This window comes from Rhinoderma darwinii, unplaced genomic scaffold, assembly GCF_050947455.1.
Source record: "Rhinoderma darwinii isolate aRhiDar2 unplaced genomic scaffold, aRhiDar2.hap1 Scaffold_115, whole genome shotgun sequence".
In the NCBI taxonomy this organism is placed as follows: Eukaryota; Metazoa; Chordata; class Amphibia; order Anura; family Rhinodermatidae; genus Rhinoderma; species Rhinoderma darwinii.
Window position 1 is genome coordinate 747,718 of NW_027461952.1, and position 10,694 is coordinate 758,411.

The following is a 10,694-nucleotide window of genomic DNA, read 5'->3' on the forward strand; positions in this document are numbered from 1 at the left end:
TATGACATATTTGCCATTGAAATGGCATTTCTAGAGAAAAATATCAATTTTGACTTTGCACCACCCGCAGCACAATCATTTATGGAAAATACCTGTGGGTGAAAATGCTCACTACACCCCTTAATAGATGCTTTGAGGGGTGCAGTTTCCAAATGGGGTCACTTCTCAGGGCTTTCTTTTTATTATTTCACATCTGAGCCTCTGCAATTGTGATCCAATACTTTATAAATCGCCAAATTAGGCCTCGATTTTGCATGGTACGCTTTCACTCCTGAGCCTGGTCGAATGTTCGGCAAAAGATTAGGGCAACATGAAGGGTGTTTCTAAAACCAGGAAACCCAGCATAATAATTAGAGAGCTGTCTTGTTATGGTGGCACAAGCTGGGCACCACATATTGGCATATCTATGGAAAAAAAATCCCATTTTCACTCTGCAACATCGAGTGCACACTAATTTCTACAAAACACCTGCAGGGTTAACATGCTTACTAGACCCCTAGGTAAATGCATTGAGGGCGTAGTTTCCAAAATGTGGTCACTTCTGCGGGGTATCCACAGTTTTGGTCCCACAGGTGCCCAGAAACCAATCCAGCAAAATCTGCACTCCAAATGGCGCTCTTTCCTTTCTGAGCCTTGCCGTGTGCCCAAACAGCCGTTTATGACCACATGTGGGGTAATGTTTTACTTGGGAGAAATTGCTTTACAAATGTTGTGTTCTTTTTTTGCATTATTTGTTGAGAAATCCCAAAAATTTGCGGTAAAACTACGTCTTATTGAAGAAAAAGGATTGTTTTTATTTTCACTGCCCAATTCTAATAAATTCTATGAAACATCTATGGGGTCAAAATGCTCACAATACTCCTAGATGGATTCCTCAAGGGGTGTAGTTTCCTAAAGGGAGTCACTATTTGGGCGTTTTCATTGTTTTGCCCCTCAGGGGCTTTGTAAATGTGACATTGCCTCCGCAAACCATTCCTGCTAAATGTGATCTCCAAAAGCCAAATAGCGCTCTTTCCATTCTAAGCCCTGCCGTGTGTCCAAACAGCCGTTTATTACCACATGTGGGGTAATGTTTTACTTGGGAGAAATTGCTTTACAAATTTTGCTGGCTTTTTCTCCTTCAGTCTTTGTGGAAATGAAAAAAAAATTTGCTAAAACTACATTTTCTTTGAAAATATGTAGATTTTTATTTTCAGGGCCTACTTCCAATAATTTCTGCAAAAATCCTGTGGGGTCAAAACGCTCAGTATACCCCTAGATAATTTCCTCAATGGGTGTAGTTTCCAAAGTGAGGTCACTTGTGGGGGGTTTACACTGTTTTATCCCCTCAGGGGCTTTGTAAATGTGACATGGCCTCCGCAAACCATCCCTGCTAAATGTGAACTCCAAAAGCCAAATGGTGCTCCATCCGTTCTAAGCCCTGCCGTGTGTCCAAACAGCCATTTATTACCACATGTGGGGTATTGTTTTACTCGGGAGAAATTGCTTTACAAATGTTGTGGTGCCTTTTCTCCTTCAGTCCTTGTGGAAATGAGAAAAAATTAGCTTTACCTACATTTTCTTTGAAAAAATGTAGATTTTTATTTTCAGGGCCTACTTCCAATAATTTCTGCAAAAAACCTGCGGGGTCAAAACGCTCAGTATACACCTAGATAATTTCCTTGAGGTGTGTAGTTTCTCAAATGGGATCACTTTTGGTGGATTTCCACTGTTTTGGCACCGCAAGAGCCCTTGAAACCTGACATGGTGCCTAAAATATATTCGAATAAAAATAAGGGCCCAAAATCCACTAGGTGCTCCTTTGCTTCTGAGGCCGGTGCTTCAGTCCAGTAGCACGCTACGGCCACATATGGGATATTTCCTAAAACTGCAGAATCTGGGCAATAAATATTGAGTTGCATTTCTATGGAAAAACTTTCTGTGTTATAAATAAAAATGGATTAAAAATGTATTTGTAAATTTCACCCCTACATTGCTTTAATTCCTGTGAAAAGTTTAAAGGGTTAAGAAATGTTCTAAATGCTGTTTTGAATACTTTGAGGGGTGAAGTTTTCAAAATGGGGTGACTTTTTTTGGGTTTCTAATATATAAGGCCCTCAAAGCCACTTCACAAGTGAACGGGCCCCTGTAAAAATAGCCTTTTGAAATTTTCTTGAAAATGTGAGAAATTGCTGCTAAAGTTCAAAGCCTTGTAACGTCCTAGAAAAATAAGAGGATGTTCAAAAGACGATGCCAAACTAAAGTAGACATATGGGGGATGTTAGTTAGCAACAATTGTGTGTGTTATAACTGCCTGTCTTACAAGCAGATACATTTAAGTTGAGAAAAATGCAAATGTTTGCAATTTTTCGCTAAATTTTGGTGTTTTTCACAATTAAATACTGAACATATCGAGCAAATTTTGCCAGTAACATCAAGTCCAATGTGTCATGAGAAAACGATCTCAGAATCGCTTGGATAGCTAAAAGCAATCCGACGTTATTACCACATAAAGTGACACATGTCAGATTTGAAAAATGAGGCTCTGTCAGGAAGGTCAAAAGTGGCTAAAGAGGGAAGGGGTTAATATATTGTATTACAGTCTGTAGCCTTTGGGGGGAATATATTAACCTTTCTACAACAGTTTACTAAAATACACAAATGTTTACATTTTTGGGGTGCAAAAAATGGGCGGGGCTTAGCAGAAATGGCCAACAATTTTACTATAAGTTACGCCAGTAACTGATGTAAATTATAGCAGAAATCTATATGTATAGTGTGGCCCAGATTTATCTCTGGGGAGCGTAACAAGGCAAAGTTCCGTGCCAGACCCATACCTCCCCCCAATCATACTGTTTGCCCCCCAATCAGACAATAAAATACATTTTAAAAATGTACTTACCTCACCACTCCGATTCTCCCTCCCGGATTCCCTCAGGCTCTTACAGCAGGCAGCAGCACGTAGAAAGTACTGATGACAGGCCGCGTTGCAGCTAAAAGGTGCAACACATTTATTAAGAGTCTTTCGCCTGTTAATAAATGTGTTGCATCTTACTCCAGCAAACTGTTTAATAGGACTGGTGTATGAAACGCCAGTATTAGGGCATGACCACGCGTGGCGGATTTCCTCCGCAACTGTCCGCATCAATGCCGCACAGAATCTGTGTTGCAGATTCTGCTGCGGATCTGCACAAAATGTGCAGAAAATTGATGCGGACTAGCTGCTGCGGACTGCGGGAAAAGTGCTTCCCTTCTCCCTATCAGTGCAGGATAGAGAGAAGGGACAGCACTTTCCCTAGTGAAAGTAAACGAATTTCATACTTATCGGCCGTTGTCTTGGTGACGCGTCCCTCTTTCGGCATCCAGCCCGACCTCCCTGGATGACGCGCCAGTCCATGTGACCGCTGCAGCCTGTGCTTGGCCTGTGATTGGCTGCAGCCGTCACTTAGACTGAAACGTCATCCTGGGAGGCCGGACTGGAGACAGAAGCAGGGAGTTCTCGGTAAGTATGAACTTCTATTTTTTTGACAGGTTGCTCTATATTGTGATCGGTAGTCACTGTCCCGGGTGCAGAAACAGTTACTGCTGATCGCTTAACTCTTTCAGCACCCTGGACAGTGACTATTTACAGACGTCTCCTAGCAACGCTCCCGTCATTACGGGAGCCCCATTGACTTCCTCAGTCTGGCTGTAGACCTAGAAATACATAGGTCCAGCCAGAATGAAGAAATGTCATGTCAAAAAAGCAAGACGCATCCGCAGCACACATAACATGTGCATGACAGCTGCGGAGTTCATTGCGGAAATTAGAATCTCCATTGAAGTCAATGGAGAAATTCCGCCATGAGTCCGCCACTGCTCCGCAACAGACAGAGCATGCTGCGGACACCAAATTCCGCTCCGCAGCCTATGCTCCGCAGCGGAATTTTACGCATCGTCTAAACGAACACTGCTAAATTAAAGTGAAAGTCAATGGACAAACGGCTCCACTGCGGATTAACGCTGCGGAGTGTCCGCAGCGGAATTTAAGTGAAATTCCGCCACGTGTGAACCCAGCCTTAAAGGGAATGTGTCGCTAGAAATGTTATTTTATTTTTTTCAGGAAATATTATAAATTAGATTCTAATTTATAACATTTCCATGTGCTGGTCACTAGAGGGAGCAATTCTCAAAATTGCCGCATTGGCATGTGGTAAAGCAACCTCATTGCCTTATGCTGCAAATTTGTAGTAGACACACTCGCTCTAGTGTCCTCACAGAATCCCCCCTCCTTTATCCTGCCTAGTGCCAGGAGAAAGAAGGGGGTTGAATCTTCAAACCTCCTACACTGTGTGCCGCCATTTTCTGAGCGAATGCACAGTGTAGGAAGATTAGATACAGTGCTCAGCAGAAAGTATAACACTAACATACACACACATCACATACACAAACATAACTTACCTGCTCCTGCCGCCGCCTCCGCCCTGCCGCTCCTAGTCCTTGCATCTGCGCTGCCTTCAACATATGGCCGGAAGCCGCGACCGGAAGTCGTCATCTTACTGTCCGGCCGTGGCTTCCGGTCCACATGAAAATAGCGCTGGATGTCGCTCTACTAAAGACCTTTCTTTTGATCTGTGTGGGAGTGGCGCATGCGCCGTTCCCACACAGACGGCATACACTATAGTGAATGGAACGGCTCCCGTTCGCATTCTCTATGGGAATGTATGTGCCGTATTCCATCTCTGTATGTGTCGTTAATGGACAGATACAGAGATGAAAAAAAAAATGGCAGCCCCCATAGAGAAGTAAAAGAAGGAAAAAAGTAAAAAGTACAACAAAAAAACACAAATAAATACAATTTATTTTAATGACATACTAAAAGCAATATTATATATATATATATATATATATATATATATATATATATATATATATAAAAAACATTTCCGTGACACCTTCCCTTTAAAAGGGTTTTCCACGTTCTGACAACTGATGACCTATCCACTGGATAGGTCATCAGTATATGATCGGTGCGTGAACCTTTTAGAAGGTTAATCTTTACCCGCTAAGGTGGAAGGGTTGGTTCCAATGCCTAGTTATGGTGGTGTCTGAGGAAATAAAGGTCCTTTTAGACGTCCCGATACTGACCATGAAAACCAGCACCAATCGACGATACAGCGTGTCACAAGGAGCAATCATCGTTAATGTATGGGGGCAAACAATCGTTACTACACCAGACCCCGCACCGATCCACCACTCCAGCTGCCTCTGGGCACCGGACAACACTGCCGGAAGTAGATGGCTCCGGTCAAAGAATAGAGGCCGAGCTGCAGTTCTGCCGAACGGCTGCTATGCAGTGATCTGAGCAATCTGCTTCCGGCAGTGTTGTCCAGTGCCCGGAGGCAGCTGGACTGGCAGATCGGTGCGGGGTCTGGTGTAGTAACGATTGTTTGCCCCCATACATTAACGATGATTGCTCCTTGTGACACGCTGTATCGTCGATTGGTGCTGGTTTTCATGGTCAGTATCGGGACGTCTAAAAGGACCTTTATTTCCTCAGACACCACCATAACTAGGCATTGGAACCAACCCTTCCTCCTTAGCGGGTAAAGATTAACCTTCTAAAAGGTTCACTATGTACACATAAGGGCTGACGGTGAAAACACAGAGGGGCTCACCATATATCCAGCGTATAACTGTGTCCTCCAAATCTTACGGAGCAGGAGTTGTTCTAGATTCCTCTTTATATCCCAGACACGTTCATACCATTTTAGACAATGAATCGACATATCGCAAACTTGTGGCGAAACCAAGCACCGCATGTAAGGAATCTTTAAAAAATCTTCTAGAAGAAGGAATTGGATCAGGAGTATTAGCCAACAAACAGGCAGAATACTTACTGATAGAATTCCCTATTGTTCCCATATTCCATGGGATGCCAAAAATCCATAAATTTGCATGGTCTTGAAACTTGGGTTATCTGTGACGTAGTTGGCTAGTACTCCTGCAAACAGGCCTGCCATCAGGGTAGTACCGCTGGTACTACTGTCAGGGGCCTGGCCACAAAAGTAAAATAAAGTGGGCAGCCGCCGCTCATCAAGGTTATGATTAGCGTTAATTGGTTTGTAGAAAGGAATGGGATCCATGCAGGGGCCAGCTCCGCAACTTGGTGAGTGACTGTTTTAAAGCAGTAGATTCAGTTTAATAATTTTTTTCATGTTGCCCCTCTGCTCCCACCTTCCCACCTGTCTCTCTCCCCTTCCCCTCCCCAGACCCCAGTCAAGCGTCATATTCACTCTGGCCCAACTCCCGCCTCGGCCACTTTCCGTTCTCTTTGCCTACTCCTCCGCCTACATCCTAGTATAATAGCTAAAGAAAATTACCCTATGAGGTTTAGAGTCAGTTAGTTATATGTCAACATTTTGATCTAAGGTTTGCACACCATGACAGTCGGTAGTCATGTAGACTGGACACTTCCATGATTTGAATACGCTGTGACGTGGCACATTAGGTCACGGGAACGTGGTGTAAAGGATCTGCCAGACACAGGATCTGCCAGACACAGCTTCTGTGTCGACGCCCATGGTTAATCAGTCTGCACCTGCTCCTAGGTCTGATAGAGTGACTCGATCTGCTACCACAGGCTGGTAGGCTCAGGAGTGGGAGAACCTATTACAGCCTGGCCAGACGGTTCTAGCTCCCGGCCTCGGTCTATTTATACCTTCATTTCCTGCTTGTCTTTGCCTGTGATTCTTTCCTGTTTTCTGGCTCTGCTGCTCCTGCTATTATTATTGACCTTGCTTCATTTTGACCCTGGCTTTACTGACTACGCTCCTGCTCTGTGTTTGGTACCTGGTACACTCCTGTTTTGACTCGACTCGTTCACTACGCCTGTTGCTCACTGTGTTGCCGTGGGCAACTGCCCCATTTCCCTTAGCTTCTGTGTACACTTGTCTGTTTGTCTGTCGTGCACATATTGAGCGTAGGGACCGTCGCCCAGTTGTACGCCGTCGCCTAGGACGGGCCGTGCAAGTAGGCAGGGACTGAGAGGCGGGTAGATTAGGGCTCACCTGTCTGTATCCCTACCCCGTCATTACACGTGGTATCTAGGTTACATCAACACTTTCATGACGTATCTTGTGGTTCACGCTTGGGCATTGGAGATGAAGAAGACTGGAAGAAGTCATCATGGCGTTCTGGGCCAGCTGAAGAAGAAAAGAGAACGTGAACGACTCCAATCTAAGAAGATGTCACATGTGAGTCACTGAATTTCACTGCACTGTATTCACTTATATGGTCTGCAGAATGCCTGTGCAGGACTGATATCTGTCACAATATGGTGGGAATTGTGGTCTTTGTTTTACAACAAACGTTTTTAATACACATTTAAGAGTGTTTAAATTATTTCTATATAGTTGAAGGGTAGACCCCCAAGAATTATTTCCTTTGGTGGGTCCAAGGTACCTCAGTCAGACACTAAGTGTACAGATCCTTGCATTAAGATATTGTATTACTGTCTGTAGCCTTAGACGAGAATTTATTAACCTTGCTAAGCCTCTTATCTGGCATAGAAAAATCCCAAAAGTGCAGGAAAGTTTTCGGTCACTTTTCGCTGCCTTTGGCACTTTTTTGAAAAGTGTGTGGCGCTTTGCGGAAAGGGCCGACAATTTTACTATCATTTACGCCAGTAACGGGCGTAATGTAAAGCAGAAATCAACGCCAGCTCCGAGCTAGTGTACAATTTTACATTGAGTGTGCAACAAAAGGCCTAAGCCAGACCCTGTATCTCCCCCACTAATCAGACTGTTTTGTGCCACAAGACATGTGTTTTGCCCACACCCCTAAAAAAAACAAAAAAAAGATATATATATATCTGAGACAGCGTATCTATAAGGGTATATTCACACGCTATGTTTTCAGGCGTATTTCGGAGCGTAAACGCCTTCAAATACGCCTGAAAAATCGGTAGCCCAATGCCTTCAAACATCTGCCTATTGTATTTTAAAACGGCACGTAAAAAGAAGGAGCATGTCACTTCTTGAGCCGTTTTTGGAGATGTTTTTCATTGTGTCAATGGAAAAACAGCTCCAAAAACAGCTAGAAAAAAACACCTCAAAAAACGTTTACAGCTTCAAAAACGGCTGTAAATCAAAGGCTGTGTTCTCTGAAAACAGCTCTGTAATTTTCAGCCATTTTTGACTTTGCGTGTGAACCCTAAGACTATGACACCTGATAGCTCTGCTACTTGATAGGAGACAGCGGCTCAGCAGACAGTATCACATATAATATGCTTAGATACAACGGCTTAGCAGACAGTATCACACATGCTAGCCCCAATTAAAAGGTTAATTGGGAAAAAATGTCTTATAGTGTTTTTCGATAAAGGTCACTTGAACTGGTATCATTTAAACAGTTAACCGATGAATGACGCATTTTACGTGGAATTTACCCTGCGGCCTAATGTACCATATAATGTATTAAAGAAACAATGTAAAAAAACCTACATTTTGTGGGGTGAATTGAACAAAAAACCTGTAATTCCGCCATTTCTGTTTTGATTTTACAGTGTTCATCGGGCGGCATGAATTGCATGATAACTTGATTCTGCGGGTCGTTACGATTATGGCGATACCAAATTTATATAGTTTTATTTTTTACTAAATAATTTGTTTTTGTGACGCTGCATTCGAGGATGAACTGCATAGTTTTTCAATGCAACAGCACTTCATAGGGCGGGAAGGGGTTAAAACCCACTCTCTGAAGCCCCCCTTCAAGATACATTTCAACTAATCTGGTCCCCATGGCAGAAATATGTCTTTCCATCTGGCACCTCCAGCAGACTCCTTTCAGTCTAGTTTGATATCTTTTACCTCAGAGTTCCTCTTTTTCACTTTTTTTACTTTCTTCTTTCCCTCTCCCCTTCTTCTCCTTCTCCCCCCACTTTATTTTAACTATTTCTAACAGGAGCTGTGCAGAGTTATAAAAATATGGCTGCTTTCTTCCAAAAACAGCACCACACCTATCCACAGGTTGTATCTGGTATTGCAGGTTAGCTCCATTGAAGTGAATGGTAATGAGCTGTAATACCACACACAACCTATGGACAGGTGTGGTGCTGGTTTTTGGAGAAAGCAGATAAGTTATCTCATCCTGGAGAACTCTTTGTCATGGATAGTTCTTGTGCGGAGATGCTCCCTGCATTATCCCTTTTCCTTTATGGCCGCTGATATGTTCTATTCAGCTTTATGGCCTCTGTACTAAGTTCATTTCCAGTCATTAAAGGGTTAACACTTCAGACCACTGTGGGTGACGTCACAATGTATGAGTTGTGCAGTGGTAAGAAATTCCTGTAGTAATGATGATGAAGGTGCTGATGTCATAAATACAAATGTTTATGACATAAAGAAGATTCCATATTAGAAAGTTTTACTGCCACATTCAGCGCCATATTGGATGGGACTGAGGACCTTGAGCTTGACTTCCCCACCAATACCGACCTGATGTAATTTGGAGGTTCTAGCAGGGAAACCCTTCACCCCAGACCACTTCTTCATCACATCCTCTTCATACGGGTTGTCTGTAATAGAGGGGGGTTTCCAGCAGGAGATCCCCCTCTATTAGCCAGAGCGGAGACAGATGCTACAAGGAGGCATCTGGAGGACCCGTCTCATTCGTGGATCGCCCATTAATTTTAATGGGTGCCCAGGAAGAGAGACATCCGCCTAGCCATCCAGATCAGCCGATCTATGTGTTTTATGTCGTTCGTTCGTTCGTTCGTTCGTTCGTTCGTTCGTTCGTTCGTTCGTTCGTTCGTTCGTTCGTTCGTTCGTTCATTGTATTGTCTTTCCTTAAAAATCTGAGAAAACTTATAAATTCTGTTACAAATTATATTTTGGCACCTTCTAAGCCTAGAGGAAGGGCAATCCTCCAGCCATGGTTTCCCTAGAGGTTTCCCCCACAGGGGGTTTTTCCTTTTCTGCGTGCTGGAGGGTGACTCTTCGTGAGTCGGAGGTTTGCCATTTTGGGTTTGGTCATATAATATAATAAAAGTTTTGACCATTTAACACCCAATTATAATGTTTTGTGTCTTTATTTTGCATTCTTTGGTATGGTGATTGGGATTCTGGGTCTATTACATATCACAAAATCATAAGGCCGGACATCTACTTCCCACACTGACATAGAATGGAGACAACAAGCGTTGCAGCACAATTAAGTGTACACATCCTTACATTAAGATATTGTATTACGGTCTGTAGCCTTTGGGGGAAATATATTAACCTTTCTACAACAGTTTATTAGCGTAGAAAATTCACAAAATACGCAAATGTCATAATTTTTGGGGGCAAAAAATGAGCGGGGCTTAGCAGAAATGGCAAACAATTTTACTATAATTTACGCCAGTAACTGATGTAAATTATAGCAGAAATCTATATGTATAATGCCGCACAGATTTATCTCTGGGGGGCGTAACAAGGCAAACGTCCGTGCCAGACCCATACGTCCCCCCCCAATCAGACTGTATGCCCCCCCAATCAGACAATAAAATACATTTTAAAAATGTACTTTAAATGTACAGCAGGCCGCGGCACATAGAAAGTACTGATGACAGGCCGCGATGCAGCTAAAAGATGCGACACATTTATTAAGAGTCGTTCGCCTGTTAATAAATGTGTTGCATCTTACTCCAGCAAACTGTTTAATAGGACTGGTGTATGAAACGCCAGTATTAAAGG